Source organism: Numida meleagris, chromosome 5 (genome assembly GCF_002078875.1).
Source record: "Numida meleagris isolate 19003 breed g44 Domestic line chromosome 5, NumMel1.0, whole genome shotgun sequence".
Taxonomy (NCBI): Eukaryota; Metazoa; Chordata; class Aves; order Galliformes; family Numididae; genus Numida; species Numida meleagris.
Window position 1 is genome coordinate 33,255,203 of NC_034413.1, and position 15,690 is coordinate 33,270,892.

The 15,690-nt window shown below is 43.8% G+C and overlaps 1 long non-coding RNA gene across 2 annotated transcripts in view; it reads left to right on the top strand.

The window, feature by feature from the left end:
• Window positions 1–15,463, top strand: part of LOC110400510 — a 53,534-nt gene extending 38,071 nt beyond the window's left edge. Inside the window, exon 5 of one of the 2 annotated variants that reach the window (XR_002439905.1) lies at window positions 14,589–15,463. This is a non-coding gene — a long non-coding RNA (uncharacterized LOC110400510). Of the gene's footprint in view, window positions 1–5,818; window positions 6,100–14,588 lie in introns of those variants that run through there. The other variant, XR_002439907.1, reaches the window with a different exon arrangement.

Genomic DNA, 15,690 nt, shown 5'->3' on the forward strand with positions numbered 1-15,690 from the left:
TGTGTTGGTAATGGAAAAAAAGTTAGCAGCTGCTTTTGTATGTTAAAGACGACAGTTTGTATTTTGAAATCTATCATATAGGTGAAAATATTCTTGTATTAAGCGTTTGCTGGTAAGTAGGTATGTACTCCCTCTTCTCTGATAGCAGGTTTTCCTCAAATGCTGATTCAGGCTTGCTAAGTCTTTAACTCAGCACTGGAGGCAAAGAAAATACTTTGTCCTGTAACAAATTATTCAGAAACTTTGTATTAGATGGAGGACAACCAAGTCTACTCTGGGCTACAAATAATCCAGACAGAAGCAGTACTCATGTGAGCCTTTCATATATTCAAGCTTCCAGGAAATGAAATCCCTTTTCCTTAGCATTAATGTCTAACTGCAGTGAACTTCTCTGTGTGACTCCGCAGGTGCATTTTGACTGTGGGAACAATCACGCCTATGTAGGACAGAAGAGTGTCTTCCTGTAGTGTCTGTTGAGTATCTTATCTTGCTCCTCTCTGCCTGGTTGGGGTGCAACATGTATCACAGAATGTACGTCACAGTGCACTGGCTCCTGTTCTGTTCCAGGCAACAGACCCGATTTTTGTTTCTACTACATGAACATCATCTTGTATCTCTGTTTGCCACTGTCTGTTTTGGTGCAGGCCTTGTGATGAGCTCTCCGTTTGATCCCTGGTTAATCTCTTTTCACTGGGATGAGAGAGGAGAGGCTTATGGGTTAAAATCAGGGATCAATCCAGTAAAGGAGATCTACTGGTTGGGGTCTGTTACAGGCCACCTGATCAGGGGGAGCCTGTTGACGAGGCCTTCTTGCTCCAGCTGTAGGAAGTGTCGTGTTCGCGGGCTCTTGTCCTGATGGGAGATTTCAACCACCCGGGTATCTGCTGGGATAGCTGCATGGTGGGTGGCAGACAGTCCAGGAGATTCCTGGAGTCTGTTGAGGATAACTTCCTGGTCCAGGTATTAGAGGGTCTGACTCAAGGTGAAGCCTTACTGGACCCGGTGCTCCCCAGTGTGGAGGAGAGCATTAGAGGGGTTAAGACTGGAGGCAGCCTGGGCTGCAGTGATCATGCCCTGGTGGAATTTGTGATCTGGAGGAATGCAGGCCTGGCAAAGAGTAGAGTCAGGACCCTGAACTTCAGGAGAGCGAAATTCCGGCTACTCAAGGAACTGCTGGGTAGGATCCCCTGGGAAACTGTCCTTAAGGGCATAGGAACAGAGCAGAGCTGCCAGCTCTTTAAGGACACCCTCCTGAGAGCACAAGAGCTCTCCATCCCCCAGCAAAAGAAATCGAGCAGAGGAGGCGGGCGACCAGCATGGCTGAGCAAGGACCTGCAGCTTAAACTGAGGGAAAACAGAGAAATGTACATGAAGTGGAAGCAGAGTTGCATAGCCTGGGAGGAATATAGGGCTGTTGTCCGCATGTGTAGAGATAGGATTAGGAAAGCCAAGGTGCAGATAGAGCTGAACTTGGCTAGGGATGTGAAAAATAACAAGGAGTTCTATAGGTGCATAGGCAGGAGGAGGTCAAGGAGAGTGTTCCCCCTCTAATAAATGAGGACGGAGAAGTGGCTTCCTCAGACATGGAAAAAGCTGAGGTGCTCATTAAGTGTTTTGCTTCTATCTTCACTGGTGGTCAGGTTCCCCATGTCTGCCAGGACCCTGAACCACGAGGTGGGGGTGAGAGGAGCGGATTCTGTCCCACTGTAACAGTGGAACAAGTCCGAGACCTCCTCGTGAAACTGAATGTGTGGAAGTCCATAGGGCCAGATGATATCCATCCTCGGGCTCTGAGAGAGATGGCTGATGTGGTTGCCAGGCTGCTCTCCATCACATTTGAAAAATCATGGTTGTCCGGTGGAGTCCCCGGTGACTGGAGAAAGGGAAACATTACTCCCATTTTTAAGAAAGGGAAAAGGGATGACCCAGAGAACTACAGGCCGGTGAGCCTCACCTCTGTGCCTGGGAAGATCATGGAGCAGATCCTCCTAGAAGACATGTTAAGGCACGTACGTGACAAAGAGGTGATCCGAGACAGCCACCATGGCGTCACCAAGGGCAGATCTTGTCTGACCAATCTGGTGGCCTTCTATGATGGAGTGACAGCATTGGTGGATGGGAGAAGGGCGACGGATGTCATGTACCTGGACTTCTCCAAAGCCTTTGATAGGGTCCCTCATCACATCCTTCTCTCCAAACTGGAGAGGTATGGATTTGAAGGATGGACTGTTCAGTGGGTTAAGAACTGGTTGGCTGGTTGCAGCCAAAGGGTTGTGATTAATGGTTCTATGTCAGGGTGGAAGCTGGTCACAAGCAGTGTCCCCCAAGGCTCAGTCTTGGGACCAGTGCTCTTCAACATCTTTATCAGTGACACAGACAATGGAATCAAGTGCACCCTCAGCAAGTTTGCAGATGACACCAAGCTGAGCGGTAAGTTCCAAAGCAATCTCTGTCTGTTTTGATGGAATTGTATTGCATTTCCTTTTCCCAAAAGCTCTTGAGAACTCACAGGTTATCAGACAATTCTTCCCCATAACAGTTCTCACACCTCAAATCCTCCAGTGCTTTTCACCAATAACAAAATGAGTAGGAAGCCCTTCAGGACTTCAATGCAAAGTCAAAATCTTCCAATATTAAAAACTTTTATTGTAGCCATCTACCTCATCTTGTCTTCCAGAGGCACCTGGGTCTGCAAGGTAGTTATGCAGGAAGGAGATAACGCATGTTTTGCAAGTGCTGTTGTAGAGTCCAAGGCATGACATGGGAGAGTTCTGAGATTAATTGATCTCCTGGGAGCAGGAAAGGAATTTGTAGCTACTTTGTCAACCCATCCCAATGGTTAGTTTGGAAACCTAGAAATGTCTGACTGTCTGGTTCCTTTGATATTCTTGGCATGCACACTTCTATGGAAAGTAATTTGTAACAAATTTTGATCATAAGAGAGTGGGATCTTGAGTCATGTTTCACGACTTAATTTCCATAACTGGGCAGCAAACTCACGACACGTTCCTGTGTCCAGCTGTCTGTTTTTGCTTGATACAAAAGGAAAGAGAAGATGTAAGCAACAAAAAATGCAACAAAAGCTAAAATTTCCTGAAAACATAGCAGCTGCAGGGGAATAAAATGAGTTTGCAGAGTGCATGCATAGAAAGATGAGTTTGTGCAGGTGGACAGGTGTATAAAGTATCATCTATGTGTCTATGCAAATGAGACAACATTTTAATGAGTGTATTTTAATTCATATTTTATTTTACTTTACAGTAAAGATGCTAGCTGTTGTTTCTTAGGCCACACAGCTTTCAGCAAACTGTCTGGCAGCACCCTCATATACTTCACATAAATGTCTCTCTGTTTCTCTAAACAATGCAGATTGTTGTGTTTGGTAATGTTTTTTGAATGTCTCTGCATTTCACTGTACCTTATGAGAATATCATAAACATGGAAGATGTTTCATAACTACACAGCAACATAAAAGCCCAGTTTCTCACTATTCCATACTTTTAAATGTTGTTGCGAGTGTTTTATATATCCTTAAAGCAAGTTTATGGGATTGTAGTAAGTTGTCACCAGCAGCAGTTTAAATAGAGGAAACGTTAACTGAGAAAAAGCTTCTTGATGTGTAGTCTGTTTTCAAGGCAGAAATGTTAATGGCAGGAGTTTTGCATGTTTTACAGTCCTGAGAAATACTGAAGAGCCTTTCTTCTCCAAGTCCATTCAGCACTTTGTTCTCCTCCCTGCATTTTCTTCCTATCAGAGAAATGCAGTTTTTTTGTTTCCTCTTGATATGTGGTAATCCTTACCTCTGTGAAGTTGGAGCAGAAATCAGCCCTCCTTTGAAACTCAGCTTTTCTTTCCAAGACTAATTATTTCTTTTTTGGATGTTCACTAAAAGGAAATCTTTAGTCAGCTAGAAAAAAAAATGATGAGCTTGGCACTAAAACAAGTGCATGCGTAATATGGCAGTGAATGTGAGGAGAAGTCCAAATAAGCTGAGTTTAAAACTTATTAGTGCTTCTTTGTAAAGTAGAAAAGAAGAGCTTTCCTGAGCTATGTTTCCCAACCTTCTCTACTTCTTAGTCTATGCTTACAGAAATAATTAGTATTGAGCTCAGTGGTGGTAGTGAGTAGACTTGTTGGATATAACTTACATTAGAATTTCTTAATCTGCTTCAACATAGGGAGGAAGCTTGCCTACGCATTCTGGTACACACTTAAAAACGTTTTTTATATACTTGATTTTTTTCTCACTTTATTTCTTGTGGAATGTTTGTTTTATGCTGTTCTGAAGTAGTAACGTGGACTTCAAGAAGCACCACAGAGGTGCACAGAGATGATGATGCCCATCATGCAAGGGGAACTAGAGCTCTGGTTATTGCTGAGGTTGTTGGTGGTTCTTGTTTTCCAAGTTTCCTTAATATCACTGGAGGTGACTTGCTTTGTTTCCTGCCAACATAAGGTGCAGCTGTGTATACGCTACCCTGCTTCCTTGCTTGGCTCAGAAAGCTGTCATTTTCAGCTGTATTTTGACAGTGGATAGCTGAGAATTCTTCTTCTTTATGTGGTGTTTTCCAGGTCATGCACCCTAGCTGTCATGGCTGAAAACACTTTTGTAACAAAAAGACAAATTATATAAGGAAAAAGAACCTGGATAAATGAAATGGTTATTGACAATATTCCAGAAAACCTAGGCTTTAAGAAAGTAAAGTCTGAGCTTTGCCAGCAGTCTGATGCTGAATGAACCCCACGGAATGTTTCATAAGTTAGATTCTAGCAGATAACTGGAATTTCAACATAGTTAAAATTTTGATATGCATACATCTTTAGCAAATCTGTGTCATGTAAATCATGTAGATTAAATCATGGTTTTGATGTGAAATAGTTTGGAGCGAGGCCTTTGGAGCATTGAGAGGCCTCTGTGTAAATGAGGACTTCCATGAATGTTCCAAAAAGACAGGAATCCAAACCTCGCACAGCACCACCGCAGGCTTCTTTCTTTAGAAATCCCTCCAAGACATCAGATATGTATGTTGTTATGGGTCACTCAAAACCTCTTTGCACTCTCTAAGTCCCATTCACTGTGCTTGTGTTCTTTCATACTGCAGAAAATAGTTATGATGGATAGTGAGAGAGACAAAATTATGAAAGCATAAAGAAAACTCCTGTTTGGTCCGATGAATGTGATGCGAATTGAGAAGATACAGTGTAGGCCAAATATGTGTTGCAGTTATCAACCTGTGATTGTGGTGGTGGTATATATTTTGGCCTAGCCCCTAACTGTCACAAATACCTGTAAATACTACTGTAAGTTTGAGAGACTGAATGAAATATTTAGTTTCCCAGTGTTGCAAAAACTGGCTTAAGCTTACAAAAGCTTCAGTAAGTGTGTTTCTGTTTTATACTCTTAACTAACAGATTTACTGCTCCTGAGATGAACTGGAAAGTGGCCATGGAGCATGAAAATAACAGATTCCTCACAGCCCTCCAGCTTTTCCTTCATACAGCAGCCTTATTCTTAGAGGGATTAACACTGTTTGAGTTGGGCAGGGAGTGGAGGCGTGTTTTCACATATACAATCAGGAGTGACACATCTGTGTTCCTGAAGGGTAACATGGAGGTACTAGGGATTACAGAGTGTAAGAATAGGAGGATATTTGCAAATGCAGGCACCATGCAGCAGAGACTGTGCTGAACAAAGACCTGCTGGGATGTATGCAGGGATGTCTGCAAACTCCGTGCATGCTGGAGAGCTGACTACAGAGCTATCTCATGGGCAGCATTCACCAGCTACCTGTAAGAGTACCTTGATCTTACTTTACAGGTCAACTGCATTACTTGCCTCATCAGATAACCATGACAGATGCTTTTGGGGGTAGAAATGTGGATGCAAGCTCCTGGTGATGCTGATTCTGCTCCCCTGTGTGAAAGGTGGGAGACCAAAGCAGCTCGGGGCAGCTACAAAGACTTAACTCCAATATGTAATCACTTCTCGAAGTCTCCCTAAACGTTTTATCAGATTTAGTAGATGGAGGAAAGTTAGTTACAGTATTTGTTAAGCATTAAAACTGTTTGGTTACCTTTCTCCTTTGTTGCTTTATGAAGGATGCTGTAGCACAGGAAGAAAATCTTGCCTGCTCCTCCTTTGATAATAGGAGAGATGGTAATGAGCCAGAGAAATGTAAGAGCCAGCTGAGGTGGCCTTATAACTTCTTCTGTTGCTCTTCAATGTGCTTATGCAATGAACATAATGAGAAATCCCTCCAAAAGAGGGGAGGAAAAACGACTGGGGAAATGAAAATTTAGCAACTTTTCCTCCAGTCCTTCTTGCTCCCTCTAATATCAAGACAGTGAGGATGTGTTACTTGCCCAGCTATGCTGTGACTGAGCACTGTTGCTGTGAGACCTTGCTCCTGGCTGCCTTGCTGTTCGCAAAAGCTTTACCAAGTGCTGCCTTGGACAGCTGAGCCAGGTGCTTGCAGCCAGCACACAGGATCCCTCCCAGGTACAGCATTTGGGGAACAGCAGTGCGGTGTGTTTGTGGCTGGAAAGGCAGATAGCAAGGGCCTAGGGGAATCTGAATTGTGTCTTGACTAAGTCTGGAACAATTGGTTTGAGGGGGAAAATACTGCCTCTGCCTGCCAGCTTGCCACCTCTCTGACACTTCTTTCCCACTTGGCTCCCAGACTTGCAGATCTAGCCCCAGCAGAAGCATGTTTCTCTCTCCCTCAAGCCTTTTTTCCTTGAGAGAGAGGGAAAGCTTCTGGCACTTGCATTCACAGGCTGCTCGCAGAGAAAAATTCTGGCCTGAAATGAGTCTACCTGTTATGCCTGAAGAGAGTATATAACTGATTGTATTGAACAGCTAGTGACTTTGTTACTAAGAGTACACATGCGCCCCTAGGGCAACAGCCATGTTTCCCTCATCCATAGTTGTGAGGGGATCCTGTGGGCTGCATCTTTGTTCTTCCAGTTGGCTTACAAAGCTTCATACTCTCCAAATTCATGTTTTATTTGGAGCTTTGATTCATGAATTGAGTTTAAAAGGACAATTTTGTAATTAAAACTATTTCAAAGTAGCTCTGATTTTATAGAGAGGAGGGAGTTGCAGACTTGAAGCCACCATGTGTTATTTTATATGCGATTTCCTTTCTTATTCCTTTCTTAAACCTAATGTGATTAAGCCATGTTACCAGACTGGAATGCTAACTTGCATGTAATTTTATTGGAAAAATCCTTGATTGTTCCAGGCTGTAAACAGAACTCCATCATTTTGCATATCAACATTTGATGCAACCATAGTTCCAGGCTTCTGTGTGACATGAGAAATATGTTGATGGCAAATCTTTTTTCCTGTGTAAAATACCAGTTCCACTGAATAGAAACAAGCCTGGCTTCATCCACTTGGCTACGATCCATTAGATACTTATAAGCATTGATAAGATCCCCACTCAGTCTTCTGTTTTCCAGGCTGAACAGCCCCAGCTTTTCCTCATATGGGAGATGCTCCAGGCCCTTCAATATCTTTGTAGCCTTCCACTGGATTCTCTCCAGCAGTTCTCTGTTCTTTTTGAACTGAGGAGCCCAGAACTGAACACAGTGCTCCAGATCTGGACTCACCAGGGCAGAGCAGAGGGGGAGGATCATCTCCCTCACCCTGCTGGCCACACTCTCTTTAATGCACCCCAGGATACCATCTGCCTTCTTGGCCACAAGGGCACACTGGTGGCTCATGGCCCATCTGTTGCCCACCAGGACACCCAGGGCCTTCTCTGCAGAGCTCCTCTCCAGGAGGTCAGCCCCTAACCTGTACTGATGCATGCAGTTATTCCTCCCCAGGTGTAGACACTTCAGAGGAGAAAAGGGAGCAGAAGATGCAGGTTTAGCTGAAGGGGTGCTGGAGGATCCTCAGTAGCTATACACACCCTTTTGCCTGGTTTAGAAGTGACTGAGCTACAGTAAGAGCATAGCTTGATTGAATCCAGTCTTATGGCTTCTAGGAGAGGTATAGCTGTGGTAAAGTGGTGTGGATTTGGTGGAAGGAGCCCTGCTTATGACATCTCAGGCTCTTGCATTGCTGTGGAGGCTGGGTTGCCCAGTGCAGATCAGCAGCAGATCTAAGGGGATTCCTAGGGATGGATGTGGCTCTGGGCAGTGCTGAGCAGTTTGGCCCTTGGCTTATTTGGAGGTTCTTGACCTCTCATACGGAATTTAAAAAACATTTTGAAGTCTATTCATTAAGCAGTTCAAAGAACTATATCTTCAGTTTAGAACATAGTTTAAAAGCTTAGGTTTAAAAGGAGTTTACCAAATCACATAGCTCTCCTAGAACCTCTTCATTCACATCTGCTTTTGTCTCCTTCCTTTCTTTAATTTAGGGGTAATTGCAGAATTAAATTAAGCAAGACAGTCAAAAGGGAGTCATTCAGTGCTACCAGCAGGCAAGTGTGATTTCCGGACTGGTGAAATCTGCAGTTAGCATTTTGAAAATCTCATAAGATAGAGAACAAGTGTGAATTTTAGAGAGCAAAATGGTCAGAATAAATATGCAGCTGTATGAATACCTCTTCGAGGGCAATTTCACACTGCTGCAATTTCAGTTTTGCCTAGAATTTTTCTGGAATAGCTTTCAACATCAAAAGCACAGGAAAACACATGGTTATCTGTTTCAATGGGAAGCTTCCACTCTTCAAAAGGAGGCTGAGCCTTCAGTAATTTGATTCCAAGTAAGCATGTAATTATTTATTTCAATATTAACAGCTTCACAAAAGCCCACTTTACTCTGAGGAGGACTGTAAATCTGTGCTCTCAAATCCATAGCTCAGTGACTCTAGGACAACTGGAGCTGGCAAGCAGCCACATTAGCATCAGCAGAACTGGTTTCTTAAATTATTCCCACCCAAGCTAGGACACATTTATTGGTAGTTTTTCTTCAGTGAATTATACTTCCTTGCAAGGTATTATAACAATTATTAATTATGAAATTTCAGTAGCATCTCAAATACCATGGAAAGGAATTAGCTGCCTTAATCCAAGCAACTGCAAACAGTAACAAACTTTTCTTGAAGATACTTGTTTCCTCTCTAATTCAGAAACAGCAGCAGGTTTATTTGAGAAATTTATTTTAGGTGGTTCCTGTGTTTGAGGAGGTAGAATCAGTGTTGTGTGATGAAGCCACAGCTTTCATGCACTCAACCTGAAGTGTAGGCAACGAGTCACCATTTCTTAAAAAGTTCTCCACCAGGTACCAAGTAGTCTAGCAGCTGCCTTGTAGGGGGATCCATCACAGAAACCGCTAAGCCTGGGAGGCTCTGCTGGGCAGAGATTTATCATGGTGTGCTCATGTTTTATGTTCCTAGTGGTGCACCTTCCTTCTGCTTATGTGTCTGAGGGCTGCACTCAACAGAGCTGGCTATTTTAAAAGCACAAACAGCACCCTTCGGAGAGGTTGTTTTTAAACTTGAGCACATAAGATGTTTTTCAAGTGTTTCATGCCTACTATGCTTTGATTTTGTTGTTATCCATTAAACTAATAGGGCAGGTTTTCAGCTGGTGTGAATTTGGTGCCTGGTGATTGACAACACTGGGATGTGTTGCCCACAGTGTGTAGTGTAGGTGGTTGCTCCTCTGAGTAATTCCCAAAGCAAAACTTGAAAGAAAAGGCTAAGTAGGGCTGGAAGGAGGTGAAGATCAGCAAGACCCAATTAGGGAGAAGCTGGAGGAGAGGAAAAGCAGAACAGTAGGGCTACAATCATGAGAAGCTCTCAGTCTGCATGTGCTGTCTGCACAAGCCCATCAGATCAGAATCTTCCTCCAAAGCCTGGTGTCTGTGATGCCAGGCAGGGCTCAGAGCAAGAAATTTCAGCTCTAGCTCATTACCAGAGAAACTGCAGCAGTAGAAGCTGCCATTAAAGAATTGTATTCCAAGCTGTCTCAGGATCAGGGCATGGGTTATCCAAGATAGGGGCTGTGTGTGTGAAAGCAGTCATGCAGTTCCCTGGAAACTTACACCTTGCAAGGTATGCCTGTGGTAATGTGCACATCAAGGGCAGTGTGGGGAACCCACTGTGGCTTGGAGCTGGGGTACCCAGGGGGAAAGCGGCTCAGAAGCTGAGCACAGCATGGAAGGGAGCAGGAGGACCCTATATCTGTGTACTGCTGTTGGGGTGGCTCTGATGACTAGTGGAGATGGCCAGACAGTAGTCTCTGTAACCTCTGTTAATCAGTGGAGCCCTAGGTATTTAAACATCTCAGGAAATGCCCATATTCTCCCTAAGCCAACATCTCCTGTTTTAGTAAAATGGATTTATATGTGCTAGGCTGTGTTAGCTGCTGTTGCCTGCAGAATGGCTGTTGGATTTGCCTTCTAAGTGCTTACGATTACCCTGAATCTAAAAGAGACTATAGGATATAAATTCCAAGTTTATTCTGTTACACAAAGCTGTTATTGAGCTAGAAGAAAATTTGTATGCCCTGAAACCAGCCACTCTGAAGTCTCTTCCTTCCTTGTTGCTCTCACCCTCCCCCAGAAATCCAGCAGTAACATGCAACACAGTTTTTTTTGCACTGTAAACAGTTGATCTTTTCTCTCAGAAATAATACATATAAATCACCTGGGCATGGCATTAAGCCCTCTTGGTGATTTTTTTGATGTTTGTTTATGCATCATTCTGAAATTAATTTAAACCTAGATCAAATTTACAATGCTAAATAGCAAATTTAAATATGTTAGGCTTACCTTAATTGATTTGATTTACTTATGTTAAAAGTTACTAGAGTCACTAGGTAGAACAAACTTAAAGGAAAAAAAAAGCTGACTCAGTTATTCAGGGCTGTTTCTGAAAGCTTTTGCTGCATGACCCAATTGTAAATGAGGGCAGAGCTCCTTTCTCCTCCTTGCCTACTTTCTTCTCCTCAGTAGTTGTTGTGAGCAGCGCATTTTCTGAAGCCTTATACTGAATGGATCTATGCCTATGGCAGCCTGACTTCATATGGACAAAATGTGAGAACAGACACTGTATTTAAACAGGAAAGACAGCTAGCAGTGGAGGACTAGGCTTCCCTGTAGAAGACAACAGGGACTTCAGCTGTTTCTTCTCTGCACATGAAAAAATTTCATTATTGTACTTTGAACTCTTTTGAGCAAGAGAGCTGCCATTTAATTTATAAACTCAAAAGAGAATGCTCAGTTGATAGAAGTGTTAACAGCCTGATTGCTGGAAAAGTTAGAAGAAACATTCCAGCTTGGGATGAGTGAGGGTGCTTCTCTCAAAGCTGGTGTAGCAATCCAAAGGTCTAATGCAATGGAAAAGGTGTTACAAAGAGGTGGCAGGACCAGCACGATAGCAAAGGGTGACAAGGGAAGGGAAAAAGATCTCTCACCTGGATCAGAAGATTTTGGGCTCGCAGGGAAAGGCTCCCACCAAGGAGGTATCTCCAGAAAGAGATGCTTCCTTAGTGGTAGTCAGCCCTTAAATGAGGCCTAAGGGGGGTGGAGCCTGGCTTCACCCCTTCCAATCACACAGGTGAATTGCCTTCACCTGTGCTACCAGGGCTGACTGGGTCTTTCCTCCAGGTGCTCAGTCAGTGGTTCAGGCCATGACTCAGCAGTTCCCATACAGCTGGTTTCAACCATTTTCACTGAATCAAGCCAGCAGCCCCAGCAATTCACTGAACAGGGAGAGCTTCCTCAGGTAGCATCAATCCTGAAGCATACTGAAAGCTGGCTGCCTGTCATGGTTTTGTGATTTTTTTGTTGCTGGTATTCCACATCATAACATTATGTAATGCACTGGCAGTTAATGTTCTGGTTCTGTGGACTGCCGTTTCTGGCTGCTTGGTTCTTGGAGGTGGGGGGGAGGAGGAGCTGCATTGCCCAGGGGGATTTGTGCCTGGAGGGGGTAGGAGGAGCTGCCTGGAAGGCCCGGACTCTCTTTGTTCGCTGGGGAGAAGCACGTGTTCTCCCTGCAGTTTACAGAGTAAGGCCTCGGTTTCAGACACTCTCTCATTTTGTTTGATTTGTTGGCCTCAATTCTGACATCAGATTTAGTAAATTAACGTTCCTCCTTAGATTGTTGCAGCTATTTTGTTTTAGACCCGTCTACTATTCCCCTACCCTTCCCCCTTTTCCCTTTTTTCCCGGGGCATGGGTCTGTGGGTCCCCTGCTTCATTAATCGCACGGCTGGTCTGGGCTGGCTGTAAACCGCTGATGCTTTTTTTTTCTCTTTTTTTTCTTTCCTTTCTGGGCCTGTGGGCCTCCTGTCCCCGTCATGGACACAGATAGATCCACAGATAACTCCATGGTACTGCCCTGTTCAGGGACTGAGCAATTAGAGTGGCCTTCATTGGCAACAGTAAAATGTAGAATTTCAGGGGTTTTCATTTGCCCTTTCACTAAAGGAGATTTACAATATTTGACATATTTCTAAAATGGATACTATTGAAATTCACATCTTTATGCTTCTTGTAATTGTTGATAGATATCTTTAGTAGTGGCTTTGATGAAAGTGTCTGAAGTTGGTTGGAACTGCTATAGGGGGAACTGGGTCTAAGGAGAATGTGTCTAAGGTGTTAGATCATTCCTCAGAACAGGACATCCAGTAAATGGACTGGCGTTCTCACCATATGACACAGGACAGCCGTCCAGGCTTCAGAATCCTCAACCCAAAAACCACAGTATGGGTGGTAGTAATATTTCCTCATGTATTTGAAGCCTTTAGAAGAGAGTGGCTACAAGCACATTGGTTGGTGCATTCATAGGAAGTGCTGCAGGAGGAGTCTGTTCTGCAACATGGCTGCTGGTGTTCAAGTGGTGATGTGCAAAACTGGGTATCTTTGTAAGAGGGAGAGAGGACTTTAGACAGTGAGTGATGGGGATGGCAGGAAGGCATGTTCTTGATGGCCTTCCAAAAGTTACATTGCTGTCATGTTAAATAATGGTATCTCTTTGTGCAGCCATAGATCACTGTGAGTACAGCATTCAGAGTAGTAATATTTATGTCTTGAAAGTTGTATCATTGGCCTGACTTTCATACTTGCATTGATTTGCTTTTTGGTGTTTTTGGCAAATGTTACTCAAATAGTGAAACCTTACATGGCTTTCTGTTATTTTTGAGGCTCAAAATTCAACTGCTGATACTCTCCTAGTGATCTTCTCAAGTCTTTTCCAAATGGAATGGTGATGGAGAATAATATGCCGTAGAAGCAAATGGCAATGCATTCACTGGGAATAGCTCTACTTTTCTGTGCTTATGGTTAAGGGGCAGAGCTATAAAGTGAATTTTGCTTCTAGCCAACAGTTGCAGCAGATTGTTGGAGATAAAATAGTGACAGGGTAGTAAAATCCCGGTAAAGTAATTGGCGAGGGATAATTTGTCGTTAACAAATAATGTTGTAGTATACAGATATGAGCCTCCTCTTGTACAACAGGGAGAAATAAAAAAGTACAGCACAGAAAGTAAAAAGGATCATTAACCAAAAGTTGTCACAAACACTGCAAAGGAGGGGAAGAAGAAAAAGTCAGTGAAAAAAAAAAAGTAATTACTGAGAGGAGCAGGAGCATACAGATGGTCCTAACATGTTTCTGAAAAGGTGTATTTTTCATTAAGCTTCTGACCTGGGACCCGAAGGAGCTGAACTTAGTTTCTGACCTCTCAAAATTTCCAGTGTGACCTTGGGCAAAACATCAAGTCCCTCTTGTCTCAGCATTTAATGACGAATCACCTTGCAGGAAAAGCTATAAGCTGATCAATGGTGATGGCTGGGCAGGAATGATTCAGCTGAATGTTATCATCAAGAAGTTGCTGTGTCATCAGAACCCAAACATACAATGGGGACCTACCTTTTTGGCTTGCAGCAAGGCTTGTTGTCACATAGGCTTGTTGTGGGCAAATTGAGAGAGCTCAGCTTGAATAGCCACGATCTTTCTGCAAGCTGGTGATGCTTGCACTTCTTTCTCACCCCAGGATATGAATTTCCCCAGCACTGGATGAGTCCTCTGACCTGTGACAAGTCTCTTGTCCAGTTAATGCAGAGTGATGCTGAGGAGCTGCGAGCCTTCCACAGGTGCCTTATTGTAATCCAAACAGGTGCCAGGACCCTCTGTGCTAGAATCTGTACATGGATGCTCTTTTTTTTTTTTTTTTTCCGCTGCCATGCCGATTAACTAAGAAATGATCAGTGAAGCTGTTAATTAGGAGCAGATCAGTTGCATAAGTTGGGCTGGTGACAGCTAAGGCAGTGGAGCTTGACTGTAGGCTGGTTTCCATTGGGAGGGGAGAGCTGCTTGCTTGCCTTTTTGCCATGTAGCTCCTTTTTCTTCCTCCCCTATTTTCCCCTTTCCCTGTTTACTGGTTTGGACCTCCCACCGCACCCCTTCACCTTTCCCTTCAATAAAATGCAGAAATTCTTTTTTTCTTACTTTTTTTTTTTTTCCTGATTGCTGTTTTCCATTGTGTTAGTGCATTCAGGCAGGGCTTTGTTATGAGCTAGAGCCAGCAGAAGCAGCAGCGATCAGGTGGGAGGAGGGAGGTAGGGAAGGAGGGGGCATCGTTTTTGGCAACAAATTGATACATCATCTTATCTTGTCCTGCAGAGTCCTACCCTGCCAATCATCCAAGTAAATGGTGATGCTAGAAGGACATGGATGAAAGACAGAAGAATAACACTGGGAGCCAGAGAAAAAAAATAAGAAAAGACTGTTCTGGAAGTGCTCCAGCTCTATGCTGTATAGACTTCATGCTTTGTAACCCTGGCATCACCTTCTTCAGTGTATGAATAATTAATTGCTTGCCATTTTGACAGTGTGTCCCAGATTTGGCTCACTTCACATTAGCTAACTAAAAGTCAAGCCTCTAGTGCCAAGGTTGTTCTCTTGAATCCCTTTGGAGATGGCAAATAAAGAAAAAAAAAAAGGGGGTAATGCACCTGGGAAGTGATTTATGCAACCTGACTGGAGGTGCAAGCATGTCCTTGCAGGGTGCAAGAGGAGCCTCAGCCATTACCCTTGTCCAGGGAGAGGACTCTGCTGAAGACGGTGCATACAACTTTGGTTCACTGGAGTCTGGGCTTTGTCTCGGGAGCTAGGTGTACCACCACTCTTATTGCTTTCCCTGCTGCTTGTCTTCATCCGCAAGCCTTGATAAAGGCTGAAGTGCTGTCCTCTGTCTGCTGGGAGCACTGGGACATCTGCCCAGTGCCCCTGAGTTGGTCAGAAGCTCAAGAATCTTCCTTGGTGAATGCAGGTAGCGCTCATGTCAGGGACTTAGAGTGTAGTGAGGTGGACCACGCCTTGAGAGAGCCACAAAGGCTAAGTGCAGTGTCTAGAGTCATTGTGGGTGCTCCAAGGAATGTGGCTGTCCTGCACACCTGTTTTACACAGTTGTAGGGGTTGAAACCCAGCCCTTGACACCTGTGTGTGGTCTTGGTGAGTACCAGAGTCTGTGATGGGCAGTTTTAGGCAGCTGAAAGGTTGGGGCATATCTGAGTGGATCATATTTGGTCAGCAAAGATGATAGCTTGGGCTGTAAGTTTTTCTCCCATGTTGCTTGAAATTGCAGGTATACTATTCTGTGATGATTATTTCAGGGTAGCCCTGCTGTTCTAGGGTTCTCCTAATTATATCAGTATGTTTTATCCAAATCTGTCCCCAGGATGGCTGGTACAAGTGTATGCAATAGAAGAAACAGTGAGAATGT